At 37.6% G+C, this 18587-nt stretch overlaps 1 protein-coding gene across 21 annotated transcripts in view; it reads right to left on the reverse strand.

The window, feature by feature from the left end:
* The window catches only part of kcnma1a (potassium large conductance calcium-activated channel, subfamily M, alpha member 1a), a 279908-nt gene that overhangs the window by 172895 nt on the left and 88426 nt on the right, over nt 1-18587 (reverse strand). The gene's annotated exons all lie outside the window — the stretch shown is intronic.

Raw genomic sequence — 18587 nt, forward strand, 5'->3', positions numbered from 1 at the left:
ATTAGTTGTGATTAGTTCTTATGCAGCCCTACATACTATCATTTATTTTTTAAATCGACCCATGTCAATTACAGTATCTCTACTCATATTCATCAATAATGAAAGGCATTTTTAAAGCAACACTAAAGAGTTCTTGCTCTTTGCTCCCACTACAGGTTGGAAGTGGAATTGTCCATTACCACTGTCGTAAATAATTTAGCCTACTGCGGCAAAGCTGGCTCTGATTGGATTGTAGGTCTGCCGTAAAGCAAGTTTTTGTAGTTTTCACTCAAACTACAGGACCGCGACCCGACGTTTGGAAACTTCTTTAGTGCGGTTTTGGCCGGTAGAGGGCTCCAAAGCAAATGTGAAAGTGCCATGCACCCTGTTTTGTGTGAATGAACGACTGAAACTTTTTTGGAAACGTTATTTTAAGGTTAAAAAACTCTGTGGTGTTGCTTTAATTAACATCACTAAATACCAGTAGGGATAACAAACAAAACTTAATATGTCTTCTGAATCTCTAAAGACAGCAAGCATTGAGGCATAAGTGTGACAGGTTTGACCTTGTGAATTTACGAAAACATGTTCTTGCGCAGTAATACTTCACATTCAAATAGAGAATCCTGACTAGCTTCATCCATGCCTGAGGTACAGTAAATGTTCAAAGCATAGTCTGGCAGCAGTAAGCTAAAATCCCAGGTGACGATGGGTTTTTACGATTCTAATATAACAGAAAAGACTTCTCCAATCTGCTATGGCCTCAGAGGGAAACAAGCAAGAGGCATAAAAGCATTCCTATATAATCATATCGGAAGGCCTTGCATCTACAGTTACTTCCTATGGGATGCCTAACCGAGATTGACAATTTAAACAGAGACCAGCTTGCAATCTAAAGTATCAATCTGACAAAAGCCATCTTAGATCTGTCTCCAGACTCTGTTTACTCTGAGATGCAATGGGAACAAAGGTTGTAAAGTTTCAACTGTAATCCTCTCCCCTCGTGAGCATGACACTATATCTGAGAATACATCTGATACAAACACAGATCAGTGCAGAGGGACAAAAGTCATTCATATGCAAATGTCAAACAGAAATGTTCCTGTATAGCTCAGTGGTAGAGCATTGTGTTACCAGCGCAAAAGGTCATGGGTTCTAACCCAACGAACACACATATTTATAAAAATGTATACCTTGCAATGTGCTGCCAGTTGCTTTGGATAAAGCATCTGCCAAATGCATACATGTAAATGTAGATCCAGTGCATGCAGATTATATAAGATCTACATTATGAAACCTTTATGATTCAGTGCCCCTGAAGGTTCACATCCTAAGTAAAAGCATCATTTTCTCATGCTGGCTACAGTATGGAATCACATACTTGTACTACAATAAAAGTATACAAGAGAGCAAATGCACAAGGTACTGCAACCCACAATGCTTTGCGCATGACCTTCCATTTCCAGTGTGGTGAATTTCAACCACAATTGTAAATGACAATCTAATTTGTGAATTAATAGTCAAAATTAGTCAGACATTTTACACAATATCTGAATAATCATTCCACAGTTATAGGTGAAAAAACATGCAAACAATCCAGTTTTTAACTGAAGACAGATTAATGCATTTTAAGGCAGGGTATCTGATTTGATCCAGAAACATTTTTAGTTGAAAAGTCTCCTTAGATCCGGATGGCATAATTGTCTAAATATATTTGTAAAGGACCAAAAAAATGGTCCTGTAGGACCAAATACATTTAGACAAGTATGCCAAAAAAAATTCTACAAATCATTTAACGCGGGCCAGATGCAATAATTGGACGCATGCAATTTGCATTCCACTGCGCACCCTGTTCACGCAGACTTCATATGTCATCAGTGAGTTCACGTGCACTCTGTAAACAGATGCAAACAAGCTTTCCTGCTGAATTGACAACCTGCACAGGAGCCACAAATCGAACAACATTTTTTAAAACAAAGACGACAAAAACAGTATGGATTAGCAAAAAGCAAAAACCTGAATTAACATCGACAACTTTTCCACGAGATGGAAACAGCTGTGGTGGAAAAGGGTCGTTGCAGTGTTTCTTTTGGAAAGTTTGGAACGTGGTGTGATCTATTTAGTAGGATTCAAATATTATATTTTGATGAAACATTGTGTTGCTTATGTAGTTTGTGTACCATTACAAATTAGCGTAACAATGTTTATGTTTTCAAAATTAGTACCAGCAAACTAGTACGTCCACATAACTGAAAACATGCTGTATCTAATCAAATTTAAAACAGTTGTTTATGTTTGTTATTTTGGTAATGTTATTCACTTTGTACAGCAAAGTTTTCATTAAACATGAATGTGCTTCTGGTCTGTGCATCTGTTTTGGAGGAGTCGACTTGGATGGTAATTCGAATGTAGGGTGGGATCGTGATTTCAGTGCTAGTAGGCCAAAGTTATCATTTTTCAAAATCAGATACCATGCCTTTAAATGTTGTTTTTTTCTAGTGCATAAGTGTTAAATATTAAAAAACAGTTTAACAAGAAAAACAAATACATAATGTACAGTATATATTACATTGTATTCGCTGAAGTATTCCATCCTGAAACCTAGTCTAAAATAATCAGATGTGTGGATGAAGAAATGATTTAGTATGCAACCAACTCTCAAGGCAAACCAAACTGTCAGCCTATTAACAGAGTTAAAGTAGCACTGACATTTGATAAAGCATTAGTCTACCTACGTCTTTCTTTTCATAAACAAGCAGCCAAAGCCTCAGTCAAAAGAACAGATGCATCTTCCAGATTCATCACACATACACCCACTCGTAAGCACAGAATCATTAAAAACAAACGTAGGGTTATTATTTCCTACCAATCCAACATAATCAGAATACTGTCATCATGACAGGTCTCTCTTTTCAACTTTTCCTTCAATGATGGAATTCATAGACTAATATGTAAGAAATAATGTAAAGGCAGCAGGTTGTTATCACAGAAATAAGCCCTGACAGTGTCACCTTGTATCACAATGAAGGGGTTTATTGCGCTATGACAACCTGCTGCCTGTACATTATCTCACTTATTACACGGCTATTTACTTTACAAGTAATGTAAGAAACATTAAATATTGATTTGAAATCATTTATTTGCACATTTTTAATAAATGCAGACCTTTTACTTGTTTTCTTTAATTAAATGTTTTGGTCACAAACATCCTTTTTGGTTTAATCATTTGTAATTATAATGTCTTATATGCTATAAAAGACATGTTTATATTAATTTTTTGTGTAATATTAAACTGTACCTATCAAAATTATTTGCAGTTGTGTTTTATTAGTTTCAGGTGGTTATTTCTGAATAAAATACCTTGGATATCACGACTGGCCAATCAAAATCAAGCATTGTAGAGTGTCGTGAAATACATTGTGTATAACAGAGGAAAAGAGATTTCCATTTTTGCTTAAGGCGCATGATATAGTAGGTATTCTGTCTTCCACAACCACCCCAGCAAACCAGCCCACTTCAACAGCCCAAAGCATAACACCAGCTAGAAACAGAACATTTAACAGGTTTTGGTTTTGCACATCTTTTGATACAAGAATATATGGCCGTTTTCCGATCGACTCGGGTTATACACACAATATTAATCAGACTTGGGACCCAAAGTAATTAAACTAGGTCCTAGCCGGACCTGACTGACCATTTAAAATATAAACCCGGAACCATACGGGTCCCGCATCCTCAGTGAAGAAAGACCTCTGCTCAAGTTCAGAAACATGGAAGACACTGAGCTTGCTTTGCGTCGCACCAAATTCGTTGAGAAACAGAGAGCACGCGAACACACACTCATAGGGAGAGACACGACATGCTTTCACGCAAAATGAAGCCAACGTGTTGAAGGCTCAGAGCACGTTATAAAACGCATTCTTAAAATCCACATTTCTGTTTTAATAAATGCTCATAGTAAATCATAGCATATTGTCTAAAACATTAGGTAGCACATTTGCGACCTGTTTAAAAGGTCGCATATGCGACCATTTTGGTTGCAGTGTAGTTCCCTGCCTAGCCCGTAGTGTTCAAGCCCTACCCGACCCCAGCCCGACAATGCCAACAATTTTTTCAGCCCGAACCCGACCAGAGACCAATATCAATCACTTTTAAGCTCTCTCTGATGCGCGTGCTCTTTGATGCGTGCTCTCTCTCTCGGATGCGCGCTCTCAGATGCACGCTGTCTTTGCTACACACGCAAACACACACACACACAGAGGAGAGACGCTAAAATAAGCCCGAGCCCGACCCGAGCCCTGTCTGTAAAAAAAAAAAAAACGGCCCGAGCCCGGTCCAAATGGGCTTAGCCTGTCAGGCCCCGACAGGCTCCTCTGAACTATTGGACATAAGTTAACAATACGCCTATGGACGTATCTGTGTATTTATTTTCAATTAGGGAGGGTCGAATGAAAAAGCGGGATAGATGCTCAATTTGGGTGAGGCGGGACAAAGGGTAAAATTGCTGTACAGTACAACGTAAAGCGGGACAGGTGGTCACCCTAGTTATTAGTGTAAACAAAGTTAACAGGGCTGTAAATCAGAGCAACTTCAAGACGTTCAGGCAAAAGAACTGAGGAATCATCTTATTTCATGCTGTCTCATATTAAAATCCATCATCAAACTCCCATCTTTTGAACTCTGAATTGTACTCCTCTAAATTTTTGGTTTGCTCCCGCCTGATGATGTAATGGAAAATTTGGTGGGGTGGATGGTGACAATCAGCCCTTTGCAATCCCAGCTAGAAACAGAATCTTAGTGCAGGTAAGCGGATCTTGAGAGAAGCTAGCACGTCCCAAATGCTGCTGATTTCACAGATAGTCAAATGGCTGTGTAAATGTGACACAGATGCCAACAGCATATATCCAGCATAACATGCACCGGGGTTCAAAGGTTAAACTACTGAGATTCTCTTACAAACAGCATAGCAAAGATTTCAACAGCAGAATCGTTTTTCCGTAACCCAAATCGCGCCTGTCGTGTAAACGAACAGCCAAAACTCTTAAAAAGTTTCCATTTTTGGTTGAAAACGTTGTTCTCTGCTGAGGTTTTGTACTAAAATTAGTATTAAACTTGGTATAAATAAGTTTCAAATAGTGCTGCCACTAACGACTAATTTTCTAACGACTAATCTTTCGACTAATTTTTCGAATAGTCGACTATTCTAAACGACTAATTAAAAAAAACTCAAGTGTTTGTTATTTCATTGTCCATTTTATTTTGAACTCACCGGTGTCATAAACAATATGAATAACTTAAATGTTACCAAATAAAAAATTACAATGTAAACAATATAAATAATAATAAAAACTTCCAGTGCAAAGTAGATGCATAACAGAAATATGAAATGTTTCACTTCTACTCTTTGATCTTATATTGCATTTTAACACAACTGAATGCTATTTTACATATTATCTGTTCTGTTGTAGCCTATAAAATAGTGCCTAAACATGACCCATCACCTCGTTTTATATCCAACCAGCTGTTCCTTTAACTGCTGCTAAAATCCTGATTTAGATATGCAAAAATCACCATACATTTACATTGTAGCTTTACTGCTGTTGCTCTTCTCATAATTGTTGTTGTGTTTTGAGCCATTTCTTGATTTTAAATGCGAGTGATATAGCGCAGACAATTCGGTGCAAATTCAGAAATATAAGAGAATACACTGTTGTTGTTGCATAGACTACAGAACACGGCATACAGCATCATAGGGAGTGAGAAAGCTCGCACACAGACTCACACTACTGCTAATCTTTCTTCAAGTCATGTTAACTCGATCAGTCGTCTTTGTCAGAGACATCTGTGAATGTTGACGTTTACGCAAAAAAGAAAGTACATTAAAAACACTGCCACCTTTTCACTGTCACGTAAGAGAGAGGCGCGCGCGGTCGAGGCGCTGCAAGCAACATGAGTGAGAGAGAGAGAGAGAGAGAGAGAGAGAGAGAGAGAGAGAGAGAGAGAGCGAGAGAGAGAGAGAGAGAGAGACCCGCTGAACACTCGCAACAATGAATTGAGCCGTTTAAAATAGTAAAATAAAAATGTAAATGGGAATCATTAAAAATCTATTTGTTGCGTCCAGTGTTGATTCCGTGGCGGAATCACGAGCAAACACTGATAGCCTTTAACATCCAAATACAGAGTCATTGTACTTCTCAAAAGAGTTAATAAAACAGTACTGACTAGCTCACCGTTTCATTAATAATCATATAACAGTTACTTACGTTGTCCTATTCTCTGCGGGTGTATCGTCAATAACTCCCGAGTGTTTTCGTTTGAGATGCTCGTGCATTGTCGTTGTGCTCCCGTGATAAGCCGGCGACGTTTGGCACGGTGTAACAGACCACTCTTTTATCACAACTTGGCTTAAAATACTTTCATACTTCGGAAGCTTTCCGACTCATAATTCCATAGACTCGCCTGCCACCGCCAATTTTTCAAAATTAAAGCAGTGAAGGAAGGAGGAGAGGGAAGAAAGATGATAGCGTAGCAGATTAACCAGCAGGGCGCGCACAGCGCACAGACTGGTGTGGAGGTGAATTACATTGAGCCATTTGAGACAGGAGACAGAATTACAGTGGGCCGTTTGAGACGGAAAAAAATAAATATGCGACTCCTCGACTAAAAAAATTGCCGTCGACAAATTTTCATCGTCGATTACGTCGACTACGTCGACTATTCGCGGCAGCACTAGTTTCAAATGCATCATGTAAAGACAGCACAAAAACTTCAATGAAAAGTCTGCCAGTAAATGCGTCACAAACTATATTTCTTTAAATATTCAATGCAGGAACTTGGGCCTTACTTTTGAAAGTCTGAAAAGATTTGAGATCTCCCACCCACTACATCTGACTCAACCTCAATCTACTAAAGCCTGCCGGTGTAAAGAGGCAGCGATGTGTGTGTGGTACATTTACACTGACGGCTCATACATAATCCCTTCATATAACTCAGATGAATTAGGTTTTCCTTGTATACTTCTTAAAGAGAACTGAGTCCATAAGTTATGACTCCAGCAGCCAAAACCAAGAGGACACAGCACTGTAACACTAGAGAATATGTATCAAAAAACAAAATGCAAGGAAGTATTAAGGAAATGTAATGGTAGCTCATTATGTTTCATCTTGAAATATGAAAGAGTAATGCTTAAAAACATTCATTAGACTGTATAATCAAATGTGATGTAAAATGTAATTCATTAAGAACAAACAAGGGAATAATTTGAGAGAAAGAAGGTAAAACTCAGAGCTAGATGCCAGTCGATTTCTGCACGTCTTTCTATCTCTATAGATCGATGTGGTAATCTCACAATCTTCTGCGTCAGTAACCAGTCTGTGAGTCATCCCCATTTATCCTCACATGCGCTTATACACGTACACAACAGAAAACACAATCACACACCAACATATAGGCTGCCCATTTTGCATATTGATCAGAGGTAAAATTACATCACTGAGCAGTATTAAAAATACTTGAAAAAGTAACAAACTTTCTGTATTTTCTGTTAAACTTTCTGTATGACACAAAATGAGATATTTTAAAGAAATAAAGTTTCAATTTCAAGCATCATGAAAGTTGCACTATAAAATGTTGGGTTATTTTCAACCAAGCGGTGTGTCAAAAAGGGACAAGCTCAGCTGTTAGGTTAAATTAACCCAGAATTTTAATTGTTAAGTTACATTTTAACCCAAATGTTTAGGTTCGTCCCTTTTTGAAGGCTGGGTTGGAAATAGCCCAACATTTACAGTGTATTACTGCACTAAAATACAACCATGCTTTAATTTCAACTTTAGGCTTAAAGCCCAGAAAAATACCATCCAAAATGGCCATTACTCGAGGGTTGCATAAATCTGAATTGATATTAATTAATAAAGCTTTTTAACCATCAAATCATGTTTGCTTCAGTACAATGCCTGAAGGATGCTTGCATAGTCACAATATATTCATGGATCAATGGCAATAAATCTATAGAGTTTAAAGGCTCATTTTAATAGACAGTACAAACTGCGATGCAAATCATGGCCCTGGATATCTTAGCCAAGCAAAAATAATAGTTGAACATGAAAACTGAAAAGAGGCTGAAAGGGCTCTGCCTTTTAGCCTGTCTTAAGATAACAGATATTTTTAACATACATCTGAACTTTGGTAGAAAGACTTTTCTTTAAATAGACAGAATATATGAAATGTAAATGTTAAAGGTGCATTGTTTAACTTTTAGAAGGATTTCTTGACAGAAATATAATATATAGGGGTGCACCGAAATTTCGGTCGCCGAAAATTTCAGCCGAAAATGGCATTATCGGTTTCGGGACAAAATAAAAAATCCAGCCGAAAATGTCAACCGAAAATGAATGTCAACCGTGCCCCTCCCATCCATGTGCTAGCGCTTGGGTTTCACTCACGGTCAAGCTGTTTTCAGACATCACCCACCCCTCCCGTCCGTGCTCAAGCAGGTTTTACTCACGGTCGAGCTGTTTGCACGCGTCTGCAGCAACATGTCTGTGGTGTGGATGTATTTAACTGCAAAAAGGCGCTAAAATGAGCAGCTTTCTTTACGCACAGAGGCACATGCGGTTGAATGTGTCCGGTCCAGACGTGATCGTCACAGTATGCCCTTCAAAGATCACAACTCTTGATGTGTAAACTTTAGAGAGAGTTGTGCTAATGTGTCGCATACTGTAATCCATTAACATACATTTGGCGAATAAAGCAATGAAAAACAACATAACGTTTTTATGTGAAGTGACTGTTGCATTGTTTGGGATTCACCCTTGGGCTCTTTGTGCGCACGCATTTAAGTGCCCTCAATAGTGCACATACGTGAGAGACGCGTTTAAAAAAAAACAAGCGAAAATAAAATCTATCTGTTATTGACAGGGCACATATAAACAGAATGATCTCCAAAGTATTCTTTTTCTAATAATGGAAGTTGCCATTTAATGCCGCCATGTTTCTGCAGTAGCCCGAAATTAACTGTTATTTAGAGCTTGTTTTGTCACTGTGTTGTCTCAGGCGATGACATGTTTGTCCGGTGGCAGCTACCATAGCTTTACAATGCGTTTCAAAAGGGAGGGCCGAGATGTTGACTGAGCTTTTGGTTACAATTCACAATCTCACTGACAGATGCCGCTAAAAATCTACACATTGGACCTTTAATGCTGCTTAAAGTTGCCGTTTTTCGTGATCCCATTTTTGAAACTTCAGTTGGTGTGTAAGGTTGCTGTTAGATAAAGGATGGCTGCAAAATTTTAAAGCTCAAAGTTCAATGCCAAGTGATATATTTTCTTTAACAGAATTCACTTTTCAAGGACTAGAGAGAACGGCAGGTTTGGACTACAGCCCTCTACTTGTCCACATATGACTTCAATATAAGAGTTTTTGACTAACCTCTGCCCATAGGAATTTGTCAGTCGCCAGCTTAGCTAAGCTGCTGTCGAATCACAACACACTAAACAAGCTACATAATCATAACTCATTACGTATTTCTGAAGAAGGGAAGGAAGACATCAGCTCAGGACAGTAACAACATAGATATTAGTATATAGATAAGTATATTGTGTGACAAATACTGTTTTTTTACACACGAAACAATATTTTGTGCAACGTAAACACAATTAGGGGTTGTGTACACCAAAACTTTTACGCCTGCGGCCGGCGCATGTTTTCAGTTGTTTCCAATGGAAGCTCGGCGTTTTTCAAATAAGCCAGCAGCTAGCGGGTTTTTTCCACTCTGAAAACCGGCGCTCGGCGTTTTTTCCGCGCTCGCCGCTTATCGTCGAGAGTTGAAAGAGATTCAACTGTGGGAGAAAAGCCCTGCTTGTCAATGTCAGTTCTCACACGGCCGCCCAATCACAGTGGAGGAGGGGCGGGACATTACCACAGCAAACAACCGGCTCGCAGCTGAAGTATCACAGCTACCAAAGCGCTCAGCTGAAGAAAGCTGGCACTCAGCTGAACAACAGCTGGCATTCAGCATCCTCAAGGCGTTTTCAGCCGCGTTTAAAAGTTTTGGTGTGTCCAGCCCCTTAAAGCTTCAAAAACGCAGGACCTTTAATGACAGGCCCTTTTCTTGGAGGTTCGGGGAGTGAGGTAAGTCATGCCACCTCATCTGGCAGAAAGAAATTAAATAGCAGCCCTTATTGTATAGTATTTCCTACATTCTGAGGCAAAGCTTAGCATCCGCACGGTTCACCCCAAACCACCCGGCACTGGGTTTTTTTGTTTATTTGAAGTCTGATGTTTGCTTAAAGTCGGCATGACATGCAAGTTGCGATTGTCTTTATTTCCCTATTATAACAAATAACCTAGTGAAACTTCTGAAATGAGGAAAGAAATTTAAGGCAGGACTTGATTTCGTCCATCGGGAACTGATTGGATTGTTGGAAGTTGCTAACAAAAACTGTAGTGAGTCCCCAATAGTCCCGCCCTCATGCCATAACTTAAGACAGTAAAAGAAGGTGGATCAGTTTGAAGGTAGGTTGGAGGTTAACGTTTTTAAATTGAAGATCATGAGGGCAAATACATTTAAAAAAATAATAAAGTGCACACATAAATTATTAAATAATAAAACACTACTTTCCATTAAAAATGATTAGCTGCATCCGAAATCTCTAAAAAGCTGCCTTTCGAAGCCATAAAGGCACGCCTGAATCCAATGTTTGGTTTACTATCTGTCTCCTGAAATACCTTCATCGTCCCAGAATTTTATGATTGGGGAATGTGATAGGTCGAGTCTGGTCGAGTTCGAAAAAATAAAATGGTGGCCAAGAAAGTGTCTGGAGCACAAATTTAGTGTAAGTAAGGTTATACTTTCACTTTTTACAACTTTGTTTTTATTTCTGTTGAGAAATTCGTTTTGTAGTTTTCAAATTTGGAATTAGTTATCACAAAGGCGCTCTCTGTTGATATTTCAAACATTCTATTACACTGCCTACTGTACGAAGGCTGTCCAAATTTGTTTTTATGGAGCTGCCTACATGCCACCGGAGTCATTGCCTCATGTTGATTTTATGGTGACGAAAATTTGTATTTGACATGCTAAAAAACTTTATGCAAAACACTTCAGAATATAATCTGCTCAACACTTTTATTACTTGCATTTCTCAATCAGAGGTAGCTGAAAATAATGATCCTAAATGCAAGGTAATATGACCAAAATTATCAAGAAGCAATCAAAGATTAGAGGCGATACATCTTACTCACACTCCAGAAACACTATTGATTGTGAAATAAGTTTTGAAACATTACAAAAAAGTTTAAATGTCAGCTAGACCAGATTGTTCCCTCTGATTTGACATCAGTGTGTATGTGGGTGTGTGTGATGTGGCTGCAGATGGGTTGCTCTGAGTTGATGTGTGTCTTATCTTTTGACCTTTCAGAGGATCAAATGGGAAAAAGGGTAATCTATACCAGTAAGGCTGCAACAGGCCTATTCTCTGCTCGGTAGAGATAGGGCGTCTAATGAATCGAGGGATAAATGGTGCAGCATGAGTCACTGCTTCTTAATTACGCCAGCTAATAATAATAAGGCTGGTATGGAAATCAATAATTTGTACAATTTAAGACAAAAGGTAAACGAACTGCAAGAAATAAAGACAACTAGCACCTCAAAAGCAAGCGACAAGGAAGTTATACAGTATAGTCATCTCTCTCTTTCCCGATATACTTAGCAATTTTTAAACTGGATGCAGAGAAATTTAAGGATTATACTTTCTATATGAGACAGTCAAATGCAAATGAAGTTGTTTTAGAGGTCTGACTGGCTTCCTCTCATTTGAACTACTTTATACCGACACCCCTCCAGAGTCTTGAACCATTTTAATCCTATCCCGCCTGGTTTTATACGGCAGTAATCCACAGCGGACACGTTTCTGCTCTGCTGTACATAGGTACATTACATTGCATGATATTTACTTTTAAGGGTGTACACAAAACTCTTTTCCTGTTATGGAAGTGTGGCTTGTACTGTGTTTTAGTATAATACATATTTTATCACAGTGCTTTGAATAGTTCAAGATCAAAATATGGTAAACTATAGATTTAAAATTGCATGACATCGGCAGTTTTATTTTTAGACTCAGATCACGACCCTTTAAAGGGCTTCATTTGTGTCCAACAAAGATGGTGAATTGTCTGACTAACCCCAGAGCGACTGCGGCAAAGGGCCGTCGCTGGCCACACCCCGTCTCCTCTGTTGCCACAGACACAAACAGTGATTCATCACAAAGTCCAGGTCTGGGATCAATGTAGGATTGAATTGCAATCGATTGTGTTTACAAATAATAGCCATACAAATGAATATGAAGAGTTTCTCATGTCGTGGGGAAAACAAACGATTTTAAAGTAGTTTGTCCGGTTATCATTCACAGAGCACAACCAGAACAGATTGTTTTCATCCCATGTCACTCTAAACACATTTGTCGAGCCAATTACTTAGCAAGCATTGAGAACAGAAGAAATGTGTTATAAGTAAATCCTTTTATAAGGGAAGCAGAAAGCTTTGTTTGTTGACTGTTGAGTGGTGTTATGCATATGTCATGACTGGGCTCTCTGGAGGGGTGTTATTTCTGTGGTGGGTGTCAGGAGCATTATTTATTTCAACCTTCCTCTAATACGAGATTTTTCCTTCAGCCTGTAAATTAGTTTTGCAGGAGATACAAACGAGTATTGAATTCTGCTAACCTGATACTGTCTGAACGCTGTCTTTGGAAACAGAGACATGTTTCTCTTTCTTGGCTCTGGATATAACTTAGTTTACATTTTTTTACACCACACAATTTTAGTTACTTAACTGACATTTATTATCATCTTGCATAAAAGAGCTACATTTGTATTTGCTAATGAAACAAAAACAGTGTTTGCTAGGCAGCAGAAGAATAAAGTTGCATGTGTTAGCCAGCTTAGTCTTAAAGAGTTTTTTCTTAAAAAAAAATCCAGATAATTTACTTACCACCATGTCATCCAAACTGTTGATGTCTTTCTTTGTTCAGTCGAGAAGAATTTATGTTTTTTGAGGAAAACATTCCAGGATTTTTCTCATTTTAATGGACTTTAATGGACCCCAACACTTAACACTTAACAGTTTTTTCAACGGAGTTTCAAAGGACTCTAAACGATCCCAAACAAAGCATAAGCGTCTTGTCTTGCGAAACAATTGTCATTTTTGACAAGAAAAATAAAAAATATGCACTTGTAAACCACAACTTCTCGTCAATCTTCGGTCCTGTGACAAGCCAGTGCATCCTCACGTAATACGTCATCACGTCAAGAGGTCACGGATAATGTATGCGAAACTACACCCCAGTGTTTACAAGTGTGGAGAAAGAGGACCGTTCTGACATTGTTGTATGTCGAATGATACCAATTAATGTCTTTGTGTCAGTTTATTGTTTAAAATGGTCAGCAAATGTGCTTTTCATATATGTAACACGTGACTTTTCTATGTCTGTCCGCAATTATGTGAGGTCGCGCTAACGCGTCACAGGACCAGAGATAGACGAGAAGTTGTGTTTTAAAAGTGCATTTTAATTTTTTCTTGTCAAAAATGACAATCGTTTCCCTAGATAAGACCCTTATGCCTCGTTTGGGATCGTTTAGCGTCCTATGAAACTCCATTGAAAAAAACTGTTAAGTGTTGAGTTAAGTGTTGGGGTCCATTGAAATGAGAAGAATCATAAAAAAACATAAATTCTTCTCGACTGAACAAAAAAAGACATCAACATTTTGGATGACATGGTGGTGAGTAAATTATCTGGATTTGTTGAAAATTGACTAATCCTTTAAGGTTTAGTTTATCTTTTCCAGTATCATGACAGTCTGTACATGCTGATTTTGGTGGGATTTTTCTGATCAGAAACAGATGTGACATCATCTAATGCCCACCACAGCTGGCTAAATAGACTATTAGATTTTGAGATTTAACTTCCACCCTAAATTTCTAAAAACAAATATATGTTTACACAAAATATAATAAAAAAATCACCAAAACACAAATGTATGGATCTGTACGTGGTTTATTCTAAATTTACTCAACTTTAAGCCCTACCAACCTAATCTCATAGGGAAATGTAACTTTTACAAGGTGGAGATTTTGTAGAATATCAACACAAAAAGTTGTAAAGAAAGTTTGATTATTAGAAAAAAGCAAGATTGATGTACAAAATAGTTACGAAATGTCATGAGATTGTATAGCTCATCCCAAATTAAAAACTGTAACAAAATGTAAAATGCTACTGTAAAAACCTCTTAATTGGTTAACTCTAAAAATCTTGACATAAACAGTTAAAACTGTAGTAGATTTATCAACATTACAAATTACATTACATTACAAAAATTAGTTATTTTGTCCGCCAAATGAATTTGCCAGTGTAATTAAACAGCAACAATGTTGACATACACTGTAAAAAATAAATTGTTGGCTCAATGAATTATTTTTTAGTAACTAGTTCCACAGAAATTTTACGTTCACTCAATTTCTGTCTCCAAAGTGTTACCTGGATTGATGTTTTTTAGTTGGCCCAAACTTGAATCAAATATAAAAAAGTATGTTGGCTCAACTAGCTTTATAGTTCATTCAACTAAAATGTTTTAATCAGTTGAATCTTTAAAAACTTACAGCAAATACTCTGTCAATTAAAATTTAAGTATTCACTCAATGTTTTGTGTGTTACTTCAATTAATATTTATTATTTGGGATTTTTTTATAACATTTTAAAATTATTTATCAAATAATTTATGCTGGTGTTGTTAACAAAATAATTAACTTCAGTCACATGAAAACAAAAGCTTTTTATTCACTTATTCACTTATCATACAGACTGAACATACAGAATTAAGTCTTATCTAAATAGAGGGCATAAAACAGTCCAAAAGCACTCCAAAGTCAGTCAAAACATCTCCAGGGCCATTTGGGAGACTTTCTTCAGGTCTGCCTCTCCGCATCATCACCGCTCTGGTTTGATAAACAGAGGAATATAAACACACAAACATACATAAATAACATGTTTAATATAATAAAGCTTGATTGTGAAATACTTTATTCCCTAAAATAACGTTAACGTTAGGCCAAATTTCCCTCAGACATCACACATAATTAAACACTATTGGGCGGTTTTCTCGGACAGGGCTTATCACTGACTAAAATAACTGACATCACTTAACATATAAGTAACGTACTATTGTTTTGTCTCAAAATGCACGCCAGTATTGTATTTTATAAGGTTTGTTTGTAAAAATGTCCCAATTATAATAAAGACCGAGTTCTAAACCCTGTCCGGTAAACCACCTAAAGGCTATCTTTTCTAAAATAGCTCCACTTTACTTCGGACACATAACATAACACACTTTTAAATATATCTTTACAAAAATATAATTACAAAAACGTCGAGTATTTGCGTCTTTGCCGATTAATATATTCTAAAATTAACATTTAATTACAACCACTTACCTGACGTGAACTTGAGGAAACGGCTGATGACTTGTGTCATGTGAATCAGTGATTCCAGCTGTTGTGTGCGGATTGATCTCAGACGAAATGACCTGTGATCCAGATCCTTCCGAGTTAAGACATTTTAAATTAAAAACTCACGCACATACTGTACATACACAAACGCGTGCGAGCGGGTCGCGCGCACGCAGGCGCGCACACGGGTAAACACACGGGTATATTTCAGTGTTTCCCATACATAGGCTCTACTTGGGCGCTGCGCCCAGGTAAATTGCGACCCGCCCAAGTAAAAAAAAATTACGAATTTCCGTATTTCTGAACTCGACTGGATGACCCGTGTTTTGGAGAGAGATAGAGAGAGAGCGCGCGCGAAAGAGAGAGCGCGCGCGAAAGAGAGAGCGCGAGAGAGAGAGCGCGAGAGAGAGGTGGGGGTCGGGTGACCGTGAAGATGATGCACGCGTCATAAACTCATCATCCAGCGCGGCAAACTGGATCAACTGCAGCAGCACATACGGAGCAGCCAGGAAACACACTGCGACCAAAATGGTCGCATATGCTTATGTGCATATGTGTTTATAGCATCTAAGTTGGCTTCATTTTGCGTGCAAGCACGTTGTGTCTCTCCGGTTGAGTGTCCGTTCACGTGCTCTCTGTTTCTCAATGAATTGGGCGCGACGCGAAGCAACCTCAGTGTCACATTGTATCCTTTCATGTTTCTGAACTTGAGCAGAGTTTTACCATTAGAGGTCTTTCTTCACTGAGGACGCGGGACCCGTACGGTTCCGGGGTTATATTTTAAATGGTCAGATGGGTCCGGGTCGGTCCTAGTTCATTACTTCGGGTCCCAAGTCTGATTAAAGGCGGAGTCCACGATGTTTGAAAAACGGTTTGGAAAAGGAGACGGGCCGACTACCAAAACACACTTATAGCCAATCAAATCAAATCAAATGCCGGGTTGCGTATGTGTGGGGCGGGTCTATCAACAGAAGGTCCAGATTCTATTGGGGTAGGGGCGTGTTTGTTTAGGCGATTTCAAATATCAACACTGGCTTTCAAACATCATGGACTCCGCCTTTAATATTGTGTGTAAAACCCGAGTCCATCGGAGAACGGCCGTGAGCGCTACCGCGCTAAAGCTCGAGTGCTGTTTTAGCGTGCCTCCGGTTTCTATGGCGATAGCAACTGGCTCTTGTCACGACCACGCGCCGCTTCATTTTCTTTATCCCATTTTTTAATAGTCTTACTATTAATAGACAATATCTTTACTAAAATCTAAACAGTTTGCACAGAGATTGTAGCAAAAAACAGTGCTAATACTGAATGAGCAAAGCTCTAGCTGACTCAGGATATAAAAAACGCAAAGCTGTAATGTAAAGTCTGTCATCGGGACAGCACAGCAAGTAGACTTTTAAATCTGAAATAATTAGTGGATTAAGCTTTTTTTAATCGGCAAAAGAGAAATAGAAAGCAGAAGCAGTAAAAGTGCTTATAGAAGTTATTAACATTATAACATCAGTCACATTTATAATCTATAGACCTGCAATGTCTATATAGGCTATAGTATACATTGTATATAATTGAGTTTGATAAAAGGGGTCATCAAATTGCTTCATATATCAGTGCAAAAACATCAAGTTTTTTCGTGGTGCTTTGACAAACAGTGTCAGCTTTGTTTATGGCAAAAAAAGTTTGGGGTGGTTAGATTAATGAACTATAATGTGAAATTAATATGAATGTTTTATAAATCAAAGTATTGTGTTGTGTCACACATTATTAGTTCTTTGTTACATGTATACCCAGCGGGCACCTTGACGTCAATTTGACATCAAGAAATAGTCAAGATTTTGACCACCATGTATGACGTGCATGAATATGCATATTTTTATTATATTTTGTAATTATTTCCTTGAGGTTGTAAAGAGGCCCAACAAAGGTATCAATCTGACATGTTTTTTGTGATCCCTATATCTCAGGTCAATATCATTGACATTAAATTGATGTTGATTTGATGTCAGGAAATAAGATGTCAAATTGATGTTAAATTAATGTCAAAACAATGTTTGAAAAAGTATATTTATTATTCATTGTAAATCGATGCGACTCATTTTTAACATCTTAAAAGTTGTAGGTCTATGTATTTTGCATGTGTGTTTTTATTAATTTAAATCCTAGCATGTTTACATGTAGTTCACATTTAAAATTACACTATAATTGCATATACTATAAAAGGTCAATTTAATCTGATATCGATGCTTGATATTGAATGATCCCAGCAGTCATATGACCGACCTTCAACATTGAAATTTGGTTGAAATAACAGTTGTTTGTTCAACGTTGATACAACGTTGAAACAACAATGAATGTAAAAACTCATTTTACTAAACTGATAAAAATACTATTTATAAATTTACCAAAAGTGATTGGGAGAGTTAAAAATGTAATAGACACATGCAAATAAACTATTATTTTTGTTTTATTTTAAATTCTATTATGTCAGATTATATTTTCATCACAGTGTGTAAAATATAACATTTTAAATATACATTTTAAGAATACCATTAATAATAAAATAATATCAAGACGTTTATCTGTTTAATTCATACAAGTCAGTTTGGAATGTTTGATACTGACTAAAAAAGTAGCGACGTAATCTCGCGAGATTACACGAGACTGGAGAGGTTTTTTTTGAGACTGGAGAGTTTAACGGCTGTCTGCGTGATCATCGAGAAAGTGCATCGAGGTAAGGAAATAGTCAATAAGTCAATGTTTAAAACGCGTAAGATTATTTTATTCACACAAAAAATGTTGTATGACAAAAAGCACTATGCCAATTTATTGTGTCTTTTTTTTTTAATTGTGAACGTATCCGTTATAATGGTTGATTTGCTATTCCACGGGATGTTCCCGCCGAAATTGGTCTACGGTTACATTAATATGATTGATTATGAATATTAATGAATTAATATTATATCTGGTGTTATCAACTTAACAACTTGGTTGTTTATTGCTTCAGAAAAGCACCTAAATGTAAGGGCTTTTTGGACAACTGTTCGGTAGAAAAGCGTTGATATCGTAGTTCAGTCAGTTTATATCCGAGAGGTCTTACAGGCGCCGCACAGACACC

The sequence above is a fragment of the Paramisgurnus dabryanus genome, chromosome 20 (assembly GCF_030506205.2).
Source record: "Paramisgurnus dabryanus chromosome 20, PD_genome_1.1, whole genome shotgun sequence".
NCBI classification, from domain to species: domain Eukaryota; kingdom Metazoa; phylum Chordata; class Actinopteri; order Cypriniformes; family Cobitidae; genus Paramisgurnus; species Paramisgurnus dabryanus.